The sequence below is a fragment of the Mobula birostris genome, chromosome 9 (genome assembly GCF_030028105.1).
Source record: "Mobula birostris isolate sMobBir1 chromosome 9, sMobBir1.hap1, whole genome shotgun sequence".
NCBI classification, from domain to species: Eukaryota; Metazoa; Chordata; class Chondrichthyes; order Myliobatiformes; family Myliobatidae; genus Mobula; species Mobula birostris.
The window spans coordinates 15,173,583-15,197,655 of record NC_092378.1 but is presented as its reverse complement, the minus strand read 5'-3'; the positions used below and the strand labels follow the sequence as shown (position 1 = coordinate 15,197,655).

At 44.0% G+C, this 24,073-nt stretch overlaps 1 protein-coding gene across 3 annotated transcripts in view; it reads left to right on the top strand.

The window, feature by feature from the left end:
- Nucleotides 1–24,073, top strand: part of LOC140203322 (small integral membrane protein 29-like) — a 104,021-nt gene that overhangs the window by 12,903 nt on the left and 67,045 nt on the right. The window contains exon 2 of one of the 3 annotated variants that reach the window (XR_011887341.1): nucleotides 12,884–13,004. The exons of the other annotated variants lie outside the window; for them this stretch is intronic. The gene's annotated coding sequence lies outside the window, so the exon portion shown is untranslated. The remainder of the gene's footprint in view (nucleotides 1–12,883; nucleotides 13,005–24,073) is intronic. 3 annotated transcript variants of the gene reach the window in all.

The window sequence follows — 24,073 nt, the reverse complement described above, 5'->3', positions numbered from 1 at the left end:
ATGAGACAGTAAGATGTGAAAATAGTCATGGGGGCTGAATACTCTTTCAAAGCACTGTATTGGACCATGGGAGCTGCTCAGGGGGTCATGAAAATGAACAAAGCAGTGGTCTGACTACACAGTTTTTGTAGTCAATGTATCTGAAAAAGCTTCTGATCTGTTAATCAGGCAGTTACTTGTGAGATGTGGCCTGATTTTAAGCAGGAAAAAAGTTCAAGGAGCTTCAGGAAAGTTGCAAGCATTCAGCTTTTGTGAGTATAAAGAACCAGAATTTACTCTGTGTGCATTAAGGTTATTGCATGAATTTCAAGTGGGGACAAAAAGCTGCTTGTAAAAGTATACTAAAAGACCAAAGTCCAGCTGGATGAATGGAAGGCCACAAAGAAAAGTGTCAATGGAGATAGAAAATCAGAGGATTGATCAGATGATGTTATAGATGAGGAAACCAAGAGGTAGATCAGATCATAAAGGGAGCAACAGAAGGATTAATAAGAGAATACTCCAGTGAACTGAATGCACCTTCCCAAGATCAAGGTGCACATTCTAGAAAGAAGGAAAATGAAAAGAATGAGGAGAATGACGTAAGTGTTATGGAAATGGAAGAAGATAAATGAGACCTAATCTCTCCAGAAACTAGCGAATACAGAGATACTCACAAGAAACTAGAAGAAAAAGGTGATGAAAAAGAAAATCAAGTTTAAAGGAGAGAAGAGATAGATTACGTGTGTGAGAAAGGCATGAAAGAGAGAAGGAACATGAGAAAGAAATAGATTGGAACAAGAGCGTGAGTGGGATTGAGACCTTGAGGGAGTCCGTGATGGGGATCATGAATGGAGCACGACCTAGAAAGGGATCAACAGTGAGATCGAGAGAGAGAGAGAGAGAGAGAAACTGGGACCGGGAGAGAAGGAAGGATTGAAGTAGATCCAGAGAGAAAAGCCGAGAAAAGAAGAAGAAAGGTGTCTGAAGCACTTCCTGCAGTCCCGGAGTTGGCTCCTATAACCACTGAGCACTGAGGAGACCACAGGACCTGAGATTGTTTTCACAGCCACAAGTCTCACCTGCCAAGCAGAGTGACCTCCCTTGTTAGGAAAGACATTATACCACAGGAGTAAGAAATCCTGCACAGTGATTAAATCTTTAGGCCTCAATGGGGCAATTTAAAATATACTTTGCTGTGGATGTCTTTATAGTAGTTGTATTAAATAGTGTACCTTATGTATATAAGTTGGGATACATTGCTTATTGAGTTGGATTTTATAGCTAAGCAGGGAGGAGTGTTGTATATTCAATATATCAGTAATATTGTAAATATTACTTTAGCTGTGGATGAACCAGATATGACTTGTGGAGGGCTATTTCAAGAGCTAATTGCAGTTCCAAGAGAGCTTTGGTAGGATTTGCAGGCATTACTTCCTACAAACAAAACTCAACAGCATGAATGGCAGCAATGCTTCACTCCCAGACGAGCTCAACGCCTTTTTGCTCACTTGAAAGGGAGAATAAAACCTCAGCTATGAGAATCCCTACAGCATCTGGTGACCCTGTGAACTCTGTCTAGGAGGCAGATGCCAGGCTGTCTTTCAAGGGGGTGATCGACAACAGACACGATCTTAATAGCTCTCCACAGCCTTGGATCGCCTGGACAGTGCAAATACCTATGTCAGAATGCTGTTTATTGACTATAGCCCAGCATTTAACATCATCATTCCTACAGTCCTGATCATAAAGCTACAGAATCTGGGTCTCTGTACCTCTCTCTGCAACTGGTTCTTCAACTTCCTAATCGGAAGACCACTATTTTTGTGGATTGTAAATAACATGTCCACCTCGCTGACAGTCAACACTGGTGTACTACACCAGTACTGGTGTGCTTAGCTGACTGCTCTACTCTCTCTACACCCATGACTGGGTGGCTAGGCATAGCTCAACTGACATCCAAAAATTTGCTGATGATGCAACCATTGTTGGCAAAATTTCAGATGGTGACGAAAGGGCATACAGGAGCAAGATAGTTAGTTGTGGTGCCCCAGCAACAACCTTGCGCTCAATAACAACAAGACCAAAGAGCTGATTGTGGACTTCAGAAAGGGTAAGAGGAGGGAACACAAACCAAGCCTCATAGAGGGATCAGAAGTGGAGAGAGTAAGCAATTTCAAGTTCCTGGATGTCAGTATCTCTGAGAGCCTGACCTGGATGCGACATATCGATGCAGCTATAAAGAAAGCAAGACAGCGGCTATATTTCATCAGGAGTTTGAGGAGATTTGGTTTCTCAACTAAAACACTCGAAAACTTCTACAGATGTACCATGGAGAACAATCTGACCGGCTGCATCACTGCCTAGTATGGGAGAGTCGGGTTGGGGGGCTACTGCACAAACTCGAAGTAAGCTGCAGAAACTTGTAAAATTAATCAGCTCCATCATGGGTACCAACCTCCATGGGATCCAACACCACTTCAAGGAACGTTGCCTCAGAAAGATAGTGTCTATCATTAAAGACCCCCACCACCCAGGACGTGCCCTCGTCACACTGTTACCATGAGCAAAGAAGTACAGAAGCCTGAAGGCACACACTCAGTGATTCAGGAACAGCTTCTTCCCCTTTGCCATCAGATTTCTGAATGGATGTTGAACCCCATAAACACTACCTCACTACTTTCGTATTTTTTTTAACTTAATTATTTAATAGACATGTGTATAGACAATAGATGCAGGAGTAGGCCATTCGACCCTTCAAGCCAGCACCACCATTCATGGCTGATCATCCACAATCAGTACCCTGTTGCTGCCTTTTCTCCATATCCCTTGACTCCGCTATCTTTAAGAGCTCTATCTAACTCTTTCTTGAAAGGATCCAGAGAATAAGCCTCCACTGTCTTCTTAGGCAGAGCATTCCACAGATCCACAACCCTCTGTATGAAAAAGTTTTTCCTCAATTCCGTTCTAAATTGTCTACCCCTTATTCTTAAACTGTGGCCTCTGGTTCTGGACTCCCCCAACATCGGGAACATGTTTCCTGCCTCTAGCGTGTCCAATCCCTTAATAATCTTATATGTTTCAGTAAGATCCCCTCTCAGCCTTCTAAATTCCAGTGTATACAAGCCCAGTCACTCCAATATTTCAACATCTTACATTCCCACCATCCCTGGAATTAACCCAGTGAACCTACGCTGCACTCCCTCCATAGCAAGAATGTCCTTCCTCAAATTTGGAGACAAAAACTGCACACAATACTCCAGGTAGGGTCTCACCAGAGCCTTGTACAACTGCAGAAGGACCTCTTTGCTCCTATACTCAACTCCCCTTGTTATGAAGGCCAACATACCATTAGCTTTCTTCACTGCCTGCTGTACCTGTATGCTTACTTTCAGTGACTGATGAACAAGGACACCCAGATCTCATTGTACTTCCCGTTTTCCTAACTTGACACCAAGTGTGTGTGTGTGTGTGTGTGTGTGTGTCTATATATATAATATAAAATACTTAGTGTAATTCAGTTTTTTCTCTATATTCATTTATTATGTATTTCATTGTACTGCTGCCTTAAAGTAAAAAAATTTCATGACATGTGCAGGTGATATTAAATCTGATACTGATATATACACACACAGTTATTTTGATTAAGCATTAAAAAAAATAATTCATGTATGAAGCACGTGAATGGTATACATCATCACACCACCGTGTCATACGTGTGTGTCCTGCTAAAAGTAAAATTAAAAATGTACACGAGTTATTCCTGGCTCCGTGTTTTTGTTTCTAATTAGTTTTTATATTTTGGAGTTGTAAAACATAACACTGAGGAGCGGACAGGAGAGAGAGTGTTAAAGACAGGAAGTTCAGGAAAGTAGTCACACCAAAGGTATGGTCAGAAAAGTGGGTTATTGGCAGGAGGGGAGTTGTAGCAGCCCAGGACTTTCCTGGGGCTGTTCCCTTCTCAAACAAGTATACCACTTTGGAGACTGTTGGGTGATACCATCTCTCAAGAGAAAATGACAGCAGCTTTCAGATCAGTGACACATAGTCATAGTCATGGTCATATTTTATTAATCCTGGGGGAAGTTGGTTTTTGTTATCATTACAGTTGCACCATAAATAATTAAATAGTAATAAAACCATAAATAGTTAAATAGTAATATGTAAATTATACCAGGAAATAAATCCAGGACCAGCCTATTGGCTCAGGGTGTCTGACCCTCCAAGGGAGGAGTTGTAAAGTTTGATGACCACAGGCAGGAGTGACTTCCTATGACGCTCTGTGTTGCATCTCTGTGGAATGAGTCTCTGGCCCACCTGTGCCCACCCAGTACATGATGTAGTGGATGGGAGACATTGTCCAAGATGGTATGCAACTTGGACAGCATCCTCTTTTCAGACACCACTGTCAGAGAGTCCAGTTCCATCCCCACAACATCACTGGCCTTACGAATGAGTTTGTTGATTCTGTTGGTGTCTGCTACCCTCAGTCTGCTGCCCCAGCACACAACAGCAAACATGATAGCACTGGCCACCACAGATTTGTAGAACATCCTCAGCATCGTCCAGCAGATGTTAAAGGACCTCAGTCTCCTCAAGAAATAGAGACGGCTCTGACCCTTCTTGTAGACAGCCTCAGTGTTCTTTGACCAGTCCAGTTTATTGTCAATTTGTATCCCCACGTATTTGTAATCCTCCACCATGTCCACACTGACCCCCTGGATGGAAACAGGGGTCACCGGTACCTTAGCGCTCCTCAGGTCTACCACCAGCTCCTTGGTCTTTTTCACATTAAGCTGCAGATAATTCTGCTCACACCATATGACAAAGTTTCCTACCGTAGCCCTGTACTCAGCCTGATCTCCCTTGCTGACACATCCAACTATGGCAGAGTCATCAGAAAACTTCTGAAAATGACAAGACTCTGTGCAGTAGTTGAAGTCCAAGGTGTAAATGGTGAAGAGAAAGGGGGTCAAGAGAGTCCCCTGTGGAGCCCCAGTGCTGCTGATCACTCTGTCGGACACACACTGTTGCAAGCGCATGAGCGCATGTACTGTGCTCTGCCAGTCAGGTAATCAAGAATCCATGACACCAGGAAAGCATCTACCTGCATCGCTGTCAGCTTCTCCCCCAGCAGAGCAGGGCGGTTGGTGTTGAACGCACTGGAGAAGTCAAAAAACATGACCCTCACAGTGCTCGCTGGCTTGTCCAGGTGGGCGTAGACACGAATCAGCAGGTAGACGATGGCATCCTAGTCGGGGCTGGTGGGTAAACTGGAGGGGATCTAAGTGTGGCCTGACCATAGGCCGGAGTAGCTCCAGAACAAGTCTGTCCAGGGTCTTCATGATGTGGGAGGTCAACGCCACCGGTCTGTAGTCATTGAGGCCACTGGGGCATGGCGTCTTCGGCACAGGGACGAGGCAGGACGTCTTCCACAGTACAGGAACCCTCCGGAGCCTGAGGCTCAGGTTGAAGACATGGCAAAGTACTCCACATAGCTGAGGGGCACCAGCACTGGCTCTGTTGTATAGCAGGGTGGGACAAGGAGTAGTTGAGAAATAATGATTGGGGGGACTACAGTCAGGGTCACAGGTACAGGTATTTTTGTAGCAGCAAATAAGACTTGGGTGTCATTGAAGTCTAGAAAATATAGGAATATTATACGAGGGGTGATTGATAAGTTTGTGGCCTAAGGTAGAAGGGGTCAATTTTACAAAAACTAGCACATTTATTTTTCCTACATTTACACACTTAGTCCAGCGGTTGTGGAGCATACGGATCCCTTCTTTGTAGAAATCGGCGTCTTGGACCTCCAGAAGTGGTCCACAGCAGTGGTGATTGATTAAGTTCGTGGCCTGAGGTAGAAGGAGATGAGTTATTAAGTTCAAACTTTCTGCATAATCACTCAAAAAGTTGACCTGCATGTGCAGTTAACGAGAGCTGTATAACTCATCTCCTTCTACCTTAAGGCCACAAACTTATCAATCACCCCTGCTGTGGACCACCTGGATGTCCAAGACGCTGTCGTTACATGCACGTGCAGTTCAACTCTTTAAGTGATTATGCAGAAAGTTTGAAGTTAATAACTCATCTCCTTCTACCTTAGGCCACGAACCTATCAATCACCCCTGCTGTGGACCAATCCGTATGCTCCATGACCGCTGGACTAAGTGTGTACATGTAGGAGGGGACCATGTTGAAAAATAAATGTGCTAGGTTTTCTAAAATTGACTCCTTCTACCTTAGGCCACAAACTTATCAATCACCCCTCGTATTCAGTTTTATCTAAAAAGCCAATCTGCTCATCTCAAAGATCAGCTTAGTTAAAGCAAGTTATTACCCAAAACATTTTCACAGTTGTACATTTATAATACCAAAGCAAATATAATATGACTAATGCAATGTTTGACTTGACAGAAAATATTGAAGGGAGTTATTACATTCTTTAAATTGATGTCATGCCTAAAAGTCGTTAAGTGCAATTGAAGCATTTAAAGTGAATTTCAGAACACATTCAGTAAAATGAATTTGGCAAAATTCAGTACATTTGGGTACAATAAATCTCTGGAGTACCACCTAATATCCAGCAGAAGGTGCTACATGACTGACTAAAGAATAAGTTTGAATCCTGCAAGACTGCATCATGCTAGTCAAATGACTTACATGCTCGACTTGATAGTAAGAATGTACTTTGTTATAAGAAGGCACATGACAGCAATGCAGGAAATCTTTGTAATAATATTCCCTTCATCGCGACTGTATTTTTCTTGTCGCTTTCTTTTGGTAATTTGCAGCTTTCCATTCCACTATGCATGACAACTCACCGAATTAGAAAATGCAGATAAATGTGTATATCTTGCCAACACTGCACTGACTCTAAGATTTTATAATTTAAGTTGCTTTGTTCAATAGCTATGATGGCCATTTATGATTTCTAACCCTTTCTACTTCCTCAGCAATGATCTATCTCTACACTCTTCCTGCACTTCGTGTTTTTTTAAAAAATCGGCATTTGCAACTAACACCCCAGGTTCTATCAGAATCAGAATCAGGTTTATTATCACCGACATGTGTCGTGAAATGTTAACTTAGCAACAGCAGTTCAATGCAATACGTAATCTAGCAGAGAGAAAAATAATAATTATAAATAAAATAAAACAATAATAAACAAGTAAATTAATTATACGTATTGAATAGATTTTAAAAACATGCAAAAACAGAAATAGTGTATATTTTAAAATAAGTGAGGTATTTCCAAAGCTTCAATGTCCATTTAGGAATCGGATGGCAGAGGGGAAGAAGCTGTTCCTGAATCGCTGAGTGTGTGCCTTCAGGCTTCTGTATCTCCTACCTGATGGTAGCAGTGAGAAAAGGGCATGCCCTGGGTGCTGGAGGTCTTTAATAATGGATGCTGCCTTTCTGAGACCCTGCTCCCTAAAGATGTCCTGGGTACTTTCTAGGCTAGTGCCCAAGATGGAGCTGACTAGATTTACAACCTTCTGCAGCTTCTTTCGGTCCAGTGCAGTAGCCCCTCCATACCAGACAGTGATGCAGCCTGTCAGAATGCTCTCCACGGTACGACTACAGAAGTTTTTGAGTGTATTTGTTGACATGCCAAATCTCTTCAAACTCCTAATAAACTATAGCCGCTGTCTTGCCTTCTTTATAACTACATCGATATGTTGGAACCAGGTTAGATCCTCGGAGATCTTGACATCCAGGAACTTGAAGCTGCTCACTCTCTCCACTTCTGATTCCTCAATGAGGATTGGTATGTGTTCCTCTGTCTTACTCTTCCTGAAGTCCACAACCAGCTCTTTCGTCTTAATGAAGTTGAGTGCCAGGTTGTTTCTGCGGCACCATTACACTGGTTGGCATGTCTCACTCTTGTATGCCCTCTCGTCACCACCTGAGATTCTACCAACAATGGGTGTATCATCAGCAAATTTATAGATGGTATTTGAGCTGTGCCTATCCACACAGTCATATGTATACAGAGAGTAGAGCAGTGGGCTGAGCACACACCGCTGAGGTGCACCAGTGTTGATTATCAGTGAGGAGGTTATCACTAATCCGCACAGACTGTAGTCTTCCGATTAGGAAGTCGGGGATCCAATTGCATAGGGAGGTACAGAGGCTCAGGTTCTGCAACTTCTCAATCAGGGTTGTGGGAATGATGGTATTAAATGCTGAGCTATACTCAATGAACAGCATCCTGACATAGGTGTTCGTGTTGTCTAGGTGGTCTGAAGCCGTGTGGAGAGCCATTGAGATTGTGTCTGCCATTGACCTATTGTGCCAATAGGCAAATTGCAATGGGTCCAGGTCCTTGCTGAGGCAGGAGTTCAGTCTAGTCATAACCAACCTCTCAAAGCATTTCATCAGTGTCGATGTGAGTGCTACCGGGCAATAGTCACTAAGGCAGCTCACATTATTCTTCTTAGGCACTGGTATAATTGTTGCCTTTTTGAAGCAAGTGGGAACTTCTGCCCATAGCAGTGAGAGGTTGAAAATATCCTTGAATACTCCCGCTAGTTGGTTGGCACAGGTTTTCAGAGCCTTACCAGGAACTCCATCGGGACCTTCTGCCTTGCGAGGGTTCACTCTCTTTAAAGACAGTCTAACATCGGCCTCTGAGACAGAGATCACAGGGTCACCAGGTGCAGCAGGGATCTTCACAGCTGTAGTTGTGTTCTCCCTTTCAAAGTGTGCATAGAGGGCATTGAGTTTATCTGGTAGTGAAGCATCGCTGACATTCATACTATTGAGTTTCGTTTTGTAAGAAGTAATGTCTTGAATTCGCTGCCAGAGTTGCCGTGCATCTAATAGTGCCTTCAACCTCATTTGAAATTGTCTCCTCACCCTTGAAGTAGCCCTCCACAAATCATACCTGGTTTTCTGGTACAGGCCTGGGTCGCCAGACTTGAATGCCACAGATCTAGCCTTCTACAGATGACATACCTCCTGGTTCATCCACGGTTTTTGGTATGGGAATGCACACTGGTGTAGTTTAGTGTGGCCAGTTTATCTACTAAGCTGTACACAATTGGGCTGTAGAAGGAAGCCAGAGCATCCTAAGTAAATTCATTCAGTCAAAGGGAAGCCATACAGTCTCCACACAGCACCAGATATCAGGATTGAACCAAACTCATTGGAAGTGTGAGGGAGTAACTTTACTAGCTGTGCCATTGTTCCGCCTCTGAACTTCCTTTCAATGGTCCTCGTCACCATTTCCTGTGATGTGGTGGCCAGAACTGTACACAGAATCTTTGGATTAACACTTCCTTGCTAAGTTTTCCATTTCCTCACTTTTCCCAGGGCTGAATTCCATTCATCACCTTTCTACCCAATGACAAGTCCTTTGGTTTTCCACAATCGACAACTGTCTTCCTCCTGGTCAATGTTTGCATTGTGTTCAAACTCCTAACTATGTTTTTATTATTTAATTTTAATTCATTGGATACCACGAAAAGCAAGGAAATGAGCCCTGTTAAATATCGGAAAAAGCCTCCCATCAATTAAAAAAAATATTGAGTATTACGCTTCCTGCTATTGCATCAAGAGCTCATTTTCTTTGGACAAGATGGACTTTCGCTTTATTGACGCTGCCATGTGAGACTTAAACCTTCCTATAAACTGTTCAGACTACTCTTACTGAGTCTGTTTCCCCTAAAAAGCATTCAAGTATCTTGGTCAGATGTCTATGACATTGTCCAGGAAGAAGAGTCAGATAGAGTGAACTATGTTTGTCTTGTGCTACTTGCCCAGTATTTTAACATTGGCAAATTTTGAATGCATAGTATCAGTGTTTCCTAGGATGCTGCTGATATTGTCCAGACTTGATTTACAGTCCATCCCTGGTTGTAAACACAAAATAATCTGCAGATGCTGGGGTCAAAGCAACACTCACAACACGCTGGAGGAACTCAGCAGGTCGGGCAGCATCCGTGGGAAAGATCAGTCGACGTTTCGGGCCGGAACCCTCCGTCAGGACTGTAGAGGGAAGGGGCAGAGGCCTTATAAAGAAGGTGGGAGGAGGGTGGGAAGGAGAAGGCTGGTAGGTTCCAGGTGAAAAACCAGTAAGGGGAAAGATAAACCATCCCTGGTTGTTCCTGTGAAGGTGGTGATGGACTGCAACTGATATCTTTTTAAGGTGCTGTTTTGGATAAGTTTAGAGTTAAGCATGTGACATTCCTGATGAAAGGAGTCTATGTTGACTCGATGGCAATAATTAAAACATAGCCAGGGAACATCGTGTAAATGAAGATAAAGACAGGGCTGAGAATGGTACCTACTTGGTGTAGGAGGAAAAACTATTTCAGGAGGTAATACTGGATTGGCTACGGCAAGTGGGAGTAGAAACTTACCAGACAGGTAGTATGGTGTGAGCTACTGTAAGCAAATTAACAGATATCTTGAATAGTTGCAAGGTGTTCAAGCAGAAGGATTGCTTCCTTGTTAAAAGGTGAAATCATAAAAGATGGCAATGACTGTGATCTTGCTACCTTTGGTGTGTGGCATGGTGAACGCAGGACTTTGATGGAAGAGGTGAGGTTAAACTTTAGATGACATTGAGTTGAAGAATGATTAGTTACAGAGGGAAAGAATGTGTTCTTTATGAATAGTGTGAAGATGGCAAACTTTGGAGAGAGAAAAGGAGAAGGTAAAAAATGATGATGTCAGTTGTCACCAAGGACAGATGTTTTATGGTCAGTAGAATGTGCAATTCTATTGGAGAAGTTAAGGGCTCTAACTTCAGGTAACTTCTAACCCACCTTCCTTCTGACTTTCTCTATTCTTTGTTCTGGTTACCCCTTCTCTACACCTCACCTGCCCCTCACTTCCCTTTAGCTCACCTCCTCCTTTGCTTACTTCCATGGTCCACTGTCCTCTTCTGCAGCCCTTTTACATCTTTTACCTATCACCTCCCAACTTCCCCATTCCCCTCTTCCGACCACCATCCATCTTCCCTTTACCTGGTCTATCACCTGCCAGCTTGTATTCCTTCCCCTCCCCTACCTTCTTATTCTGACTTCTGCCCCCTTCCTTTCCAGTCCTGATGAAAGGTCTCGGCCCAAAACGTGGACTGTTCATTCCCTTCCGTAGATACTGGCTGACTTGCTCAGTTCCTCCTGTATTCTGTGTGTGTTGAGTGGATAAAACTATGTTGTGCAAATCCCAGAGCAAAGAATTCCAGCCTCTGAACTAATGGGTAGTTGTGGGATAAATATGGCCTCGTTGTTCAGTACTCTCCATTACACCGCAACTTCATTGTTAGATACATGGGTCATGATCAAAGAAAAAATTGGCAGGACTCACTTAACAAGGGTGTTTATTACCATGCTTACTAAGAGATTTAAAACAATACTGATAGTTTTCTTTTCATCATTTTCACTAATTTTTGTGTTTGATTTTTGATATCTCCCTGTAAGCACAATAATAGCAACACACACACACAATGCTGGAGGAACTCAGCAGGCCAGGCAGCATCTATGGAAATGAATAAATTGTCGACGTTTCAGGCTGAGACCCTTCACCAGCATCTGCAGACTTTCTCGTGTTTGTAACAGCTCCACAATGTTTCTGCCCAGTGTGAACTCCTGGCAGTTTCTCACCAACCTCCCTCCTCCCCCTCGCCCCCTCCCACTTCCTCCTTTCTTTCTTCCTTCCTCCTCCTCCCCCCCTCCCCCCTCCTCCTCCCCCCTCCCCCCTCCTCCTCCCCCATCCCCCCTCCCCCCTCCTCCTCCCCCCTCCCCCCTCCTCCTCCCCCCTCCCCCCTCCTCCTCCCCCTCCCCCCTCCTCCTCCCCCTCCCCCCTCCTCCTCCTCCCCCTCCCCCCTCCTCCTCCTCCCCCTCCCCCCTCCTCCTCCCCCCCTCCCCCCTCCTCCTCCCCCCTCCCCCCTCCTCCTCCCCCCCTCCCCCCTCCTCCTCCCCCCCTCCCCCCTCCTCCCCCCTCCCCCCTCCTCCTCCCCCCTCCCCCCTCCTCCTCCCCCCTCCCCCCTCCTCCTCCCCCCTCCTCCTCCCCCCTCCTCCTCCCCCCCTCCTCCCCCCCCTCCTCCCCCCCTCCTCCTCCCCCCCTCCTCCTCCCCCCCTCCTCCTCCCCCCCCTCCTCCTCCTCCCCCCCCTCCTCCTCCTCCCCCCCCTCCTCCTCCTCCCCCCTCCTCCTCCTCCTCCCCCCTCCTCCTCCTTCCCCTTCCCCCTCCTCTCCTCCCCCTCATCGCCCCCTCTAAATACAGTATAACAACATATACCCATTTGCCCATTTCCATTACTAAAGAAATGGAATATTCTACCATGTATGCAAGGAAATGCATCATAAAGCCAACCAGAGTGTGTTCGCTCCTTTGAGGACACTTTATGAGAATGCACTGGGGAAGACATTGAAGTGTGTACACTCAACGCAATGACAGCTGAATGACCAGGCAGTGTGTGTGTGTAATGTACATGTGTAAGGGCGTTTACCAAGCGATTTCCGTCACACTCATGCAACTGAAAGATTTAACAGGAAAGAAAATATTCTGGTTTAGCTAGAAAGTTCATTGTTTGGTTGCATCTGACAGAAGCAAGACTATGTGAATTAATTTCACCCACAACAGATCTGGTACATGTTCATCTTTAAACAGTGCTAGTTCTGATTAATACTGCCAAAGAAGGGCTAGGATTTGTAATAAATTATGCATAAATAAGCTCTGAAAAGTGCAAGGTGCTGAGCTGAGGTCACAGTAGTTACAAGGCCAATTAAATCCTATATCCATGCATGGATGATGGAGCTAAAGATGATTAATGAGCTCACTAATGAAAAGCCTTTTGTAAGGTAATAAAAGGTTACTAATATTGCAAATGAGGCTGAAGGAAGTGGAAAAATTGTTCCCATATTTTGTAATTTATTTTGTACGTATATACAGACACATTACAGAAGCACACAAGAGAACAGGAGCAGCTGGGAAAAGGAGGAGGAGGAGGAGGCCATTGTGCAGAGCAGGCTGTACCCATAGGGAGCATTTCTCTTGCATCAGCTTCACTGAGGTATCTGTAATTTATGAAAGAAGCCAGCACTGATCTATGTCACTTTCTGCAATCTCATCCTGTGCCCAAACCAAGGCATGAAGAGCATTGCCTGTAAATTATTGCAACCCCAGGTTTTTATTTCATTGCTTCAATGATTTAAAGTACACTTATTATCAAAGTACGTATGCTGTATACAACCCTGAGATTCGTCTTCCCCATAGACAGCCAGAAAACAACAGCAACAAAAGCAATGTAGGTGGCTGTGGAGCCCAAGTCTTTATGTATATTTAAGGCAGAGGTTGATAACGATTCTTGACTGGTCAAAGCATGAAGGGATGGGGAGACAGCAGGAGATTGAGACTGAGAGGAAAATAGGATCAGCTACGACGAAATGGTGGAGCAGACTCAAAAGGCCAAATGGCCTAATTCTGCTCCTACATCTTATGGTTTTATTGTCTAAAAACACTCTCGGTTTCCTCTTTCCAGTGCCAGGAAGGGTAGAGGGTTGGGGAGAGCTCACCAGGAAGGACACATCAGATTCCCCACTTTTTCAGAAAGCAAAGCGGAACAAGAGAATGCTCTGCATTGCACACATCGGGGGCTTCACTCACATTGTGTTGTACGCTTTGCATCACCAACCTTGCATATTTCTTGAATGGAAAGAGTTTCCATTCTTTGAATGCACAGCTTGTTTGCAATGGAATGCAGATCCTGTTGTGCAGGTTTGTTCATGTTATCTTTAAGTTCTTTGCCTAATTTCTTCTCAATGTGTCCTCAACTCACACACTACATACTTGGCAACAAGGCGTACTTCAAAGCAATACACACAAAATACTGGCGGAACTCAGCAGGTCAGGCAGCATCTATGGAAAAGAGGAAACAGTCAAAGTTTCAGACCAAGACCTTTCAGGACTGAGAAGTGGTTGTAATGTGAGCATTATGAAAAGTAAGTTAATACTAATTAGGATAATGGGGGGGGGGGGTTACTTCCATTCTTTTTACTTCCAGTGTGCTTTGTATATAGTGTTCCTGCCATGCCGTACGGGTTGTGGAAGCCTCTGTGTATACATAACAGTTTTGAAGTTCGAGATAAAGTTGTTTCTTAGGCATGAAGTTGTCAAGTGCGCCTTTTTCAAAGTAGAAGTTACCACATATTTTTGGTGACGAGGTGAACTGGTTTTGTGGACGTGTCGGCACGTTTCGAGCGGGAGCAGCAGCTGATAAGGGCCTCACATTCGGATGGCTGTTTGGGACTATCGTTGATTTTGTGGACGTGATGGAGGACTGGCCGGAGTATGAGGAAAAGTTGGGACACTTTTTCTGTGCTAATGGAATTACGGAGGAGGCTAAGAAGCGCTCTATTGAGTGTGTGTGGGGCAAAGACTTACAAGCTAATAAGGAATTTAGCCACACCGCAGAAACCGGGGGACATTCCATATGACGAACTGGTCAAGCTCGTGGGGAACCGCTACAATCCGAAACCTTTTGTGATAGTCCAACAGTGTAAGTTTCACAGCCGTTTCAGGAAGCCAGGTCAGTCTGTGGCCAATTTTGTGGCCGAGCTTCGGCAGCTGTTGGAGCATTGTGATTTCAGAGCGGTGTTGGATGACATGCTCCGTGATAGATTGGTATGTGGCATTAATAATGACAGCATACAACGCCGCCTGTTAGGGGAAACCCCACCACTGACTTTCAAGAAAGCCTTAGAGATTGCCCAAGGCATGGAGATGGCTGCTAATAATTTCAGGGATATCCAGAAAGGACATGGGGGGTCGCAGTCGGCGGCAGTGCACCAAGTCAGGAGGGAGACTGGTAAACAGGCAAAGAGGGTGGAATGTTTCTGGTGTGGAGGGACGCACTATGCAAATGATTGCAAATTCAAAGACAATGTCTGCCATGCTTGTAGCAAAAAGGGGCATTTAGCTAAAAAGTGCAGAAGTTCAAAGGGTAAGATTAAGCCTGGGCAGGGGAAAGCTCAACAGGCTCAGGCAGCCACACACCATCTAGAAGAAGCAGATGAAGTGGCAACGTGTGCCTTCAACATGTTTGGAGTGGAAACAGATGAGAAACCACCTGAACCATATTATGCCACAGTCACTGTCAGGGGAAAGGACATTAAGTTTGAGATTGATTCAGGGGCTACTGCATCGGTCATTAGTGAGGAGACCTACAGGAGGACTTGGGGGGTCCAACCTGCCTCCTATTAGACCATCAAAGCTCAAACTTAGGACCTATACAGTGCAGCCCATACCTCATTTAGGGGTGTTATATGTGGACATTTCAGCCGGGTGTCAGAAGGCTGCAGCCAGGCTAGTGATAGCTAAGGGCAGGGAGCCCAGTCTTTTGGGTGACGATTGGCTTCGCAAAATCCAGCTAAACTGGCATGAAATTAAGAATGCACACACGACAGAGGACATTCTACAGCAGTATGGTGATGTTTTCAGGGATGAGCTGGGCACATTGAAAGGCATGACAGTGAAACTCCATGTTGACCCTGAGGCTACACCACGTTTTTTTAAGCCCAGGCTGGTGCCCTATGCCATGAAAGGCAAAGTCGAGGAGGAGCTGGAACGTTTACAGAGGTTGGGCATTATTGAGCCCGTCCAGTTTTCAAGGTGGGCGGCTCCCATTGTTCCAGTTTTGAAGGCAGACAAAACTGTGAGGATATGAGGGGATTATAAGTTTACGGTGAATCAGGTCTCTCGGCTGGAGGAGTACCCATTGCCACGGGTGGATGACCTGTTTGCGACCCTGTCAGGGGTTAAGCTGTTCACAAAGCTGGACATGAGCCATGCCTACCAACAGCTGCTGCTCGACGAGGATTCAAAGGAGTGCGTCACAATTAATACGCACAAGGGATTATTCAAGTACAATCACCTGGTGTTTGGAGTGGCGTCCAGCCCTGCCATTTTCCAAAGGACAATGGACACTTTGCTGCAGGGAATTCCACACGTAGCAGTGTACCTTGATGATATTTTGATCACGGGGGCTATGGAGGTGGAGCATCTGGCTAATTTAGAACGGGTGCTGAAGAGGCTCTCAGACGCTGGGCTGCAGTTGAAACGCGGAAAATGTGTGTTCCTGGCATCCAGTGTGGCTTACCTGGGACACAAGATCACAGCTGAGGGGCTTTGCCCTGTGGAGGACAAAGTGAGAGCTATTAAGGAGGCTCCAAGCCCTAAGACCGTCACGGAACTCAGAACATTTTTGGGCATGGTGAATTATTATGGCAAGATTGTTCCTGACCTCTCAAGGGTTTTGACCCCACTGTATAAGCTGCTTCACAATGACACTAAGTGGCAACGGGGTGAAGAGCAGGAGAAAGCTTTCAAGGAAGTGAAAGAACTCCTCCTCTCAATGAAGCTGCTTGTTCACTATGACCCAGACAAGGAGATCACCCTTGCATGCGACGCCTCGCCCTATAGACTCGGGGCAGTTCTCTCACATGTAATGGAGGACCATTCAGAGAAGCCTATTGGTTTTGCTTCATGTACCCTGACAGCTGCTGAGAAGGGATATACACAGCAAGACAAAGAAGGTCTGGCCATTGTTTTTGCGTCAAACGCTTTCATCAGTACCTTTATGGACATGTATTTACAACTTATACAGACTATAAACCACTGATGAGCCTGTTCAGTGAGACTAGATGCATCCCACTGCTAGCGTCAGCCAGGATAGAGCTTTGGGCTCTTACATTGTCAGCCTACCAGTATGCTATAGTGTACAGAGCGGGTGGGAATAATGCAAATGCTGATGCACTGAGTCGACTACCTTTACCTGAGACACCTGTTGCTACATGTGTGCCTCCGGAGACTGTGTTTTCATTGGAGAGGCTGTCAGAGACACCTGTAAAGGCAACCCAGATCAAGTAGTTGACAGAGAGGGACCCAGTCCTGTCCCAAGTCAAGATTTCTCTTTTACAAGGTTGGCCCAGAGTCGTGGAGGGAGAGGAACTGAGGCCTTATGCCAAACGCAATACAGAACTCAGTCTGCAGGATGGCTGCATTTTCTGGGGGGGCAAGGGTCATCGTGCCTCCCCCTGGCCATTCAGAGATTGTGGAGGAAATTCATGAGGCTCACCCAGGAGTGTCTCGAATGAAAAGCCTTGCAAGATCCTACGTTTGGTGGCCAAGAATGGATCAGGATCTGGAGAACAAGGTAAAATCATGCACGCAATGTCAGACTAATGAGAATATGCCACCAGCAGCTCCTTTACATCCATGGGAGTGGCCAGACCACCCTGGTCTAGGCTACATTTGAACTTTGCTGGCCCTTTTATGGGGCAGATGTTTCTTGTAATGGTAGATGCGCATTCTGAATGGATTGAAGCTCACATCATGAGCAACATCACAGCCCCCTCAACCATAGACAAACTCAGGCAAGTGTTTGCAGTCCACGGGCTACCTGACACTCTGGTCACTGATAATGGCCCGACGTTCACCAGTGAACAGTTCAGTGAGTTCATGCAGCAGAATGGCATTCATCACATTCGGACAGCTCCTTTCCACCCAGCCTCCAATGGTTTGGCTGAGCAGGCTATTCAGACAGTGAAGGCAGGCCTGAAGCGGATGACAGGGGACTCTCTTAGCATTCGGCTTTCACGTTTCCTGTTTAAATACCGCCTCACGCCACAGACTACGATTGCCTGCCCTCCAGCAGAGATGTTGGTGGGGCGTAGGCCCAAGTCAAGGTTGGACCCGCTGTGCCCGGACATGAAGGCCAAAGTGAGACAGACTACTATGGAAGCATGTCCACCAGTGACTTTGCCAGAGGGCGAGACACTGGCAGAGGGGTCGGGGTCCCCTGAGGAGGATGGATGTTCTCATGCAGACCCCTCTCATGCCCCCAACACCAAACCCACCCAAAACACCCTCACCAGCGGTGCCTGCTGGGTCACCGGGGCTAGTGCACAGATCACAGCGCACTCGTAAACCTCCTGACAGACTGAATCTTTGACGGGACAGTTCTTTTTTGTTGTTGTTACATTGAATGTTAAATCTGTCATGTTTTCCAGATGTTTTATATCGATAAACTGTTGCTGAAATACTAGTATAAGTTTTCAGGGTACGCAGGTTAATAACACCTCTGTTTTTATTTCCTAGTTTTTATATTTGGGGAATGTTGGATTTTAAAGGGGGAGAAGTGTTGTAACGTGAGCATTATCAAAAGTAAGTTAATACTAATTAGGATAATGAGGGGTTTTACTTCCGTTCTTTTTACTTCCTGTGTGTTGTGTAATAGTGTGCCTGCCATCCCATACGGGTTGTGGAAGCCTCTGTATATACATGAAGGATTTGAAGTTCGAGATAAAGTTGTTTCTTTGGCATGAAGTTGTCGAGTGTGCCTTTTTCAAAGTAGAAGTTACCACAAGAAGCAAGAAGATGCCAGAATATAAAGGTGGAGGAGGGGAAAGAGGCTATCTTGAAGGTGATAGGTGAAGCCAGGTGGATAGGAAAGGTCAAAGACTGAAGGAGAAAGGTTCTGATAGGAGATTGGTCAAAAGAGGAAGGGGAACGAGGGACCCTGGAGGAAGTAATTTCCATGGTATTACAGGAAAGTTACTAACATGGTTAGAGCATTGGCTGATTGGTAGGAGGCAGCGAGTGAGAATAAAAGGATCCTTTTATGGTTGGCTGTCAGTGACTAGTGGTGTTCAGCAGGGGTCGGTATTGGAACCACTTCTTTTTATGCTGTATATAAATGATTTAGATGATGGAATAGATGGCTTTGTTGCCAAATTTGCAGATGATACGAAGGTTGGTGGAGGGGCAGGTAGTGTTGAGGAAACAGGTAGGGTGCAGAAGGACTCAGACAGATTAGGAGAAAGGGCAAGAAAGTGGCAAATGAAATACAATGTTGGAAAATGCACGGTCATGCACTTTGGTAGTAGAAGTAAATGTGCGGACTATTTTCTAAACAGGGAGAAAATTCAGGAATCTGAGATGCAAAGGGACTTGGGAGTCCTTGTGCAGAACACCCTGAAGGTTAACTTGCAGGTTGAACTGGTGGTGAGGAACGCAAATGCCATGTTAGCATTCATTTCACGGGGTCTAGAATACAAGTGTAAGGATGTGATGCTAACGCACTGGTGAGGCCTCACCTTGAGTATTGTGAACAGTTTTGGGACCCTCATCTTAGAAAGGGTGTGCTGGCATTGGAGAGGGTCCAGAGGCAGTTCACAAGGATGATTCCAGGAATGAAAGGATTATCACACGAGGAATGTTTGATGGGTCTGTACTCACTGGAATTCAGAAGGATGAGAGGGTGTCTCATTGAATCCTTTTGAATTTTTAAAGCCCTAGGCAGAGTAGATGTGGAAAGGTATTTTTTCCCCATGGTGGGAGTGTCTGGGACAAGAGGGCACAGCCTCAGAATAGAGAGGAGCCCTTTCAAAACAGAGATGCGGTGAAATGTCTTCAGCCAAAGGGTGGTGAATTTGTGGAATTTTCTGCTCCTATGTATTATGGTTTTATGGTAATAAGTAGATGGGAAGAAGGAAAAGGTCAGAGTGGGTGATGGGGGGAATTTGTTCACTGGAAGGAAAAATTGATACTGATACCATCAGCATGGAGGGAACCCAGAGGGAATATCAGGTGTTACTTCTCCACCCTGATGGTGGCCTCACCTTAGCTGCATCAGGAGCATTTGCCACAGTAGATGGCCCCAGCAGAATCACAGGTGGATTGTTGCCTCACTTGAAATCATCATCTGGAAATTCCTTAAAACACCAGGTACAAGAGAAGGATTGGATTTTAAGGACACAGATGCAGGCCACAGCATTTCCATGTAAACCTAGCTGGTTAGGTGTCACCCTCAGAAGGACTTGTGGAGTTAGTGGTGATGGTACAGCCCTACTGGCTTAAGAGAAACAACATACACCTACATTGTTGAGGCCAATGTTTCTCTCTGGGAGATGTATCTCAGTATTTTTAATATTCTGCTTCGCAGCTGGAGTCATGGGATGCTGTGATAAATCTGACCATCAATGGTGTGAAATGCTATTAGAGCTTGTAAAATATAGTAACACAAAACAACTCTGAAGGTTCTCACTAAAGTCTATATAAAACTGGCTCTTTCAGAATTTAAATTTGTTGATACTGTATAATCTGCCTCGTTTTTGTTCTGACTGGATTGTTACCATGAACTGCAGTAAGTCTACACTCAAGTTGAAAATGGGATTCTCTATTCTCAGTCATTGTGCATGCATTTCTAAAAGGCTGTCCCACTTACCTGGTCTATATCCATCAACCTTCTTCAGTCGTTTTTGCAGGCTTGAAATCAACATTTCCGTTCTCTACAGCAGAGCGACTATATGATCTTGCCTTCTGGCAAAATGGCACCTGTGGATTTTCCAAAGTGCTTTACACTAATTAAGTACTTTTGATGTGAATACCATGTAGAAAATAGCAGTAGACAATTTGCACAGAACAAGATCCCATTAAATGTAATGAGGTACATGACCAAACATCTGTTTATTTTTCGGTGATGTTAGAAGAAGGATAAATATTGAGAAAGCTGTCCTGCAGTTCTTCAAGTAGCACCCTGGACTCTTTATCGAGCATTTTATCTACTCTATTCCAGGCCTTATAATTTTGTTACACCTCAATTAAATATTACATCAGTTCCTCTTTTTCCAAACAAAGTATAGCCAGTTCTACTCACCGTGACCGAAATCCCCCAAAGTTCAGCATTCCATCGGTGCAAACAAAATTGCATTGCAAATATTCTCCATTCCAGTTTTGATCATTTAGTGTTTATTAATTTTGATTTTTTTTTAAATCTAAAGTTCAAAACTGGTTAGAAAGTCGAGGTTCCAATTGCAGAGGGAGGTACAGAGGCCCAGGTTCAGGATTGTGGGTATGATGGTATTAAATGCTGAGCTATTGTCTATGAACAGCATCCTGATGTAGGTGTTTGTGTTGTTCACTTCTTATTTTTGTCGTTTCTCAATATCCCTCATTGCTTTTTCACATGTTGTATTGGATGGATATATCAGAATCAGCTGTAATATCACCAGCATAAATAAGTAGTGCGGAAATAAAATTAGTAAGGTAGTGTTCTTGGGTTCAATGTCCATTCAAAAATCAGATGGTAGAGGGGAGGAAGTTCCCCCCCCGACATCTGATTTCTGAATGGACATTGAACCCAAAATAATGTTCCTGAATCATTGTGTGCCTTCATGCTCCTGCCAAGACCCTTCATCAGGATTCCTAATAATACAGAAATTATTTTGTGTGTATGGCTGTCCATTAGTCAAGTAATCACTCCCTGGGGTGGCCAGCAATGTAATTCTTACTGGTGATATTCACATTTGGATATGGCTGATGCATTTTAAGTGATTTGTGCTAGGTGGCAGTAAAGCCATTCATTGGTACTGATTGCAATTTTAATACGATTATACAATATATAATTTCCACCTTGATGGTGTTGATGGGAAGTCATTGCCCTTTCTAATCATGGTTCATTTACATAAAAGTGCAGTTGTAACTCCATTAACTTTTATTAAGTAAATTTGAAAAGTTTGTAAACCTAATACTTAGAGTTTGTGCTGGTTTCTGACTTCTCATTAAGGTGTCCATATATTGGATTTCCATCAATAAATCTGTTGTGAAACTAGAGGTTTTGTACTTTTTCTACAGCTACAACAAAGGTAAGATTTATAAGCAAAGAAAGGGGCACATTTTTTGAAAACGTTATGTGAAACTTTGTCCAGTATGAACCTTGAAATCTTTGTTTATTTCATTCTATTGGAGTTATCACATCTAAAGTTTTAAAAGTTTCCATTTAAAGAGAAGCTTTGTTTTTAATGGAGTTCTTAATAAGATGGTGAAGATGCTTTGTTGCAACCAGGTTCTTTTGAAGAACTGGACTGTTTTCAATTTATGGGATACTGCTCACAAGTGATTAATTCAACAAGTTAAGTGCAGAGTTGTTATGGTTGAGTGCAGCCCATTTCACACTTTGAAAACCATTGAGTTCTAATGAGAATGTGTTCAGAATTGAATTACTAAGAGATTACAATTAGGCAGCACAATCATTTGATATAGACATTTACCTTCCACATAAATAGTAGCTTTAATTTGTTATACCTGGACTATCTCCATATCCGACTATTCAGTTTCCTCTATTTTTAATACTTGACACACAGGATGCCGCAATCAGTATCTCCAACATTGCAGTGCTAAATTTCATAGAGTTAATATTGTACCTAACTGCCCTTGCTCTAGGCCATTGGAGAAAGACAGAGGTAGATTTTTATCTTAAAATCAAACAATTGGTGCTACAGATTACCTTCCATTCATTACAGAAATCAGAGTTTACCTTTGAGTCAGTTATTTCCTCTGTCTGCTATTCTTATTGATTTAATAATTTCAACTATCCCTATCAAATAATTTTGCAGCTTCAACATTCCCAATGAAAATAGCCTTGGTTTTTCAAGTTTTTTTAATTTTATTCTATTTCATGAGGCAGATTCCTAATAATGCTGTTATGTTTACTCAATAAGCTCAACCAAGCTAACTGCACGGTGGCGGACAGGAAAGCTCTACAACCGATATCAAAACTGCCCGATGCATCACTGATACCAGCCTACCTACCAACCAAGGATCTCAGCCACCTTGATCATGAACTGTTTGCCCCACTTCAAGAAGGGGGCTACGTAGCTTCCTCACCAGCACCACCAGACTCATAAACTGTTACCTTCCCCAAGCAGTAAAACTGATCAACACCTCCACTACTTTATTTTCTGCCACTTACCTTACATACAGCCTAGCAGCTCTTTATGGACATACAATCATTCTATGTGATAGGCATCCATTAGTCTCATGAGACCATGGATTTGTGCCTTGGAAGGTTTCCAGGGCGCAAGCCTGGGCAAGGTTGTATGGAAGACCGGCAGTTGCCCATGCTGCAAGTCTCCCCTCTCCACGCCACGAATGTTGTCCAAGGGAAGGGCATTAGGACCCATACAGCTTGGCACTGGTGTCGTCGTAGAGCAATGTGTGGTTAAGTGCCTTGCTTAAGGACACAACACGCTGCCGCAGCCAAGGCTCAAACTAGTGACCTTCAGATCACTAGGCGAACGTCTTAACCACTCAGCCATGTGCCAACACAATCAATCTATGTATATAAGCTATTTTATATATTTATATTTATTGTGTGCATTTTTTATTACTATTGTTCTTTATTTTTGGGTTTTTTTTGTGGTGCGTCAGTTCCGGGCTAACAATTATTTTGTTCTCCTTACACTTGTGTGCAGGAAATGGCTTTAAGTAATTTTGAATCTTGTTTAAAGAAGTATCCACAACACCCAACTGCATCATTTCTTTATCCAATCTTGTCATTTGTATTTTCTTTAATCTCTTACGAAAGCAGAAGCAGGAATTGATGAGCTCTATTCACTTGAAATGTTGCTCAACCTCAAATCCCTTTGCTGTTCAAGAAGAGTGGGAATGTTGGTTAGGCAGTATCAGTGGACAGAGAAACAGTATTAATGATTCAAGTGGAGACATTTTGTTCACTGAAATGTCGACTTGCTTTCTCTTTAATGTTTTGTAGCTGCTGAGTATCTCCAGGATTTTCTGATTTTAGAACCCTGTCCTTTCCCAAACTAAACATACTTAAACCAAATGTACCTCTTCAGATTTACTCACTGCTATAGTAGCAATTTAATAATTTCCATCGCCCCTCAGAATTGTTTACTGTGCCTTAGAACATTTTCTGAAAACTTAGCCACCATGTCTTTGCGTCCTAAAATACGTTGAACAGAAGTGGCCTTTAAACAGAATGTTCAATACAAATTTAACCATTGTGAAAATCTTTACCTATTTACCTCCTTTCCTTCCCTTCTGTTGGGTTTGTAAATAGAGTTTTCTTCCTGAAATCCAATTTTGCTCCATCTAATCTTCTCCATCAGATCCTTCAGTAACAAATTTTCAGTGGATGTCTGAATTACACATGTGGTGGTCTTCATCTACTGCATCAATTGGCTCAAAGAGCATTCATTAATTCTGTGATACGTTGATCTTTGCCTCAAATCCTAATGAATTTTGCATTGCTTTGTAGGAGTTTCAATCCCCAGTATTTAC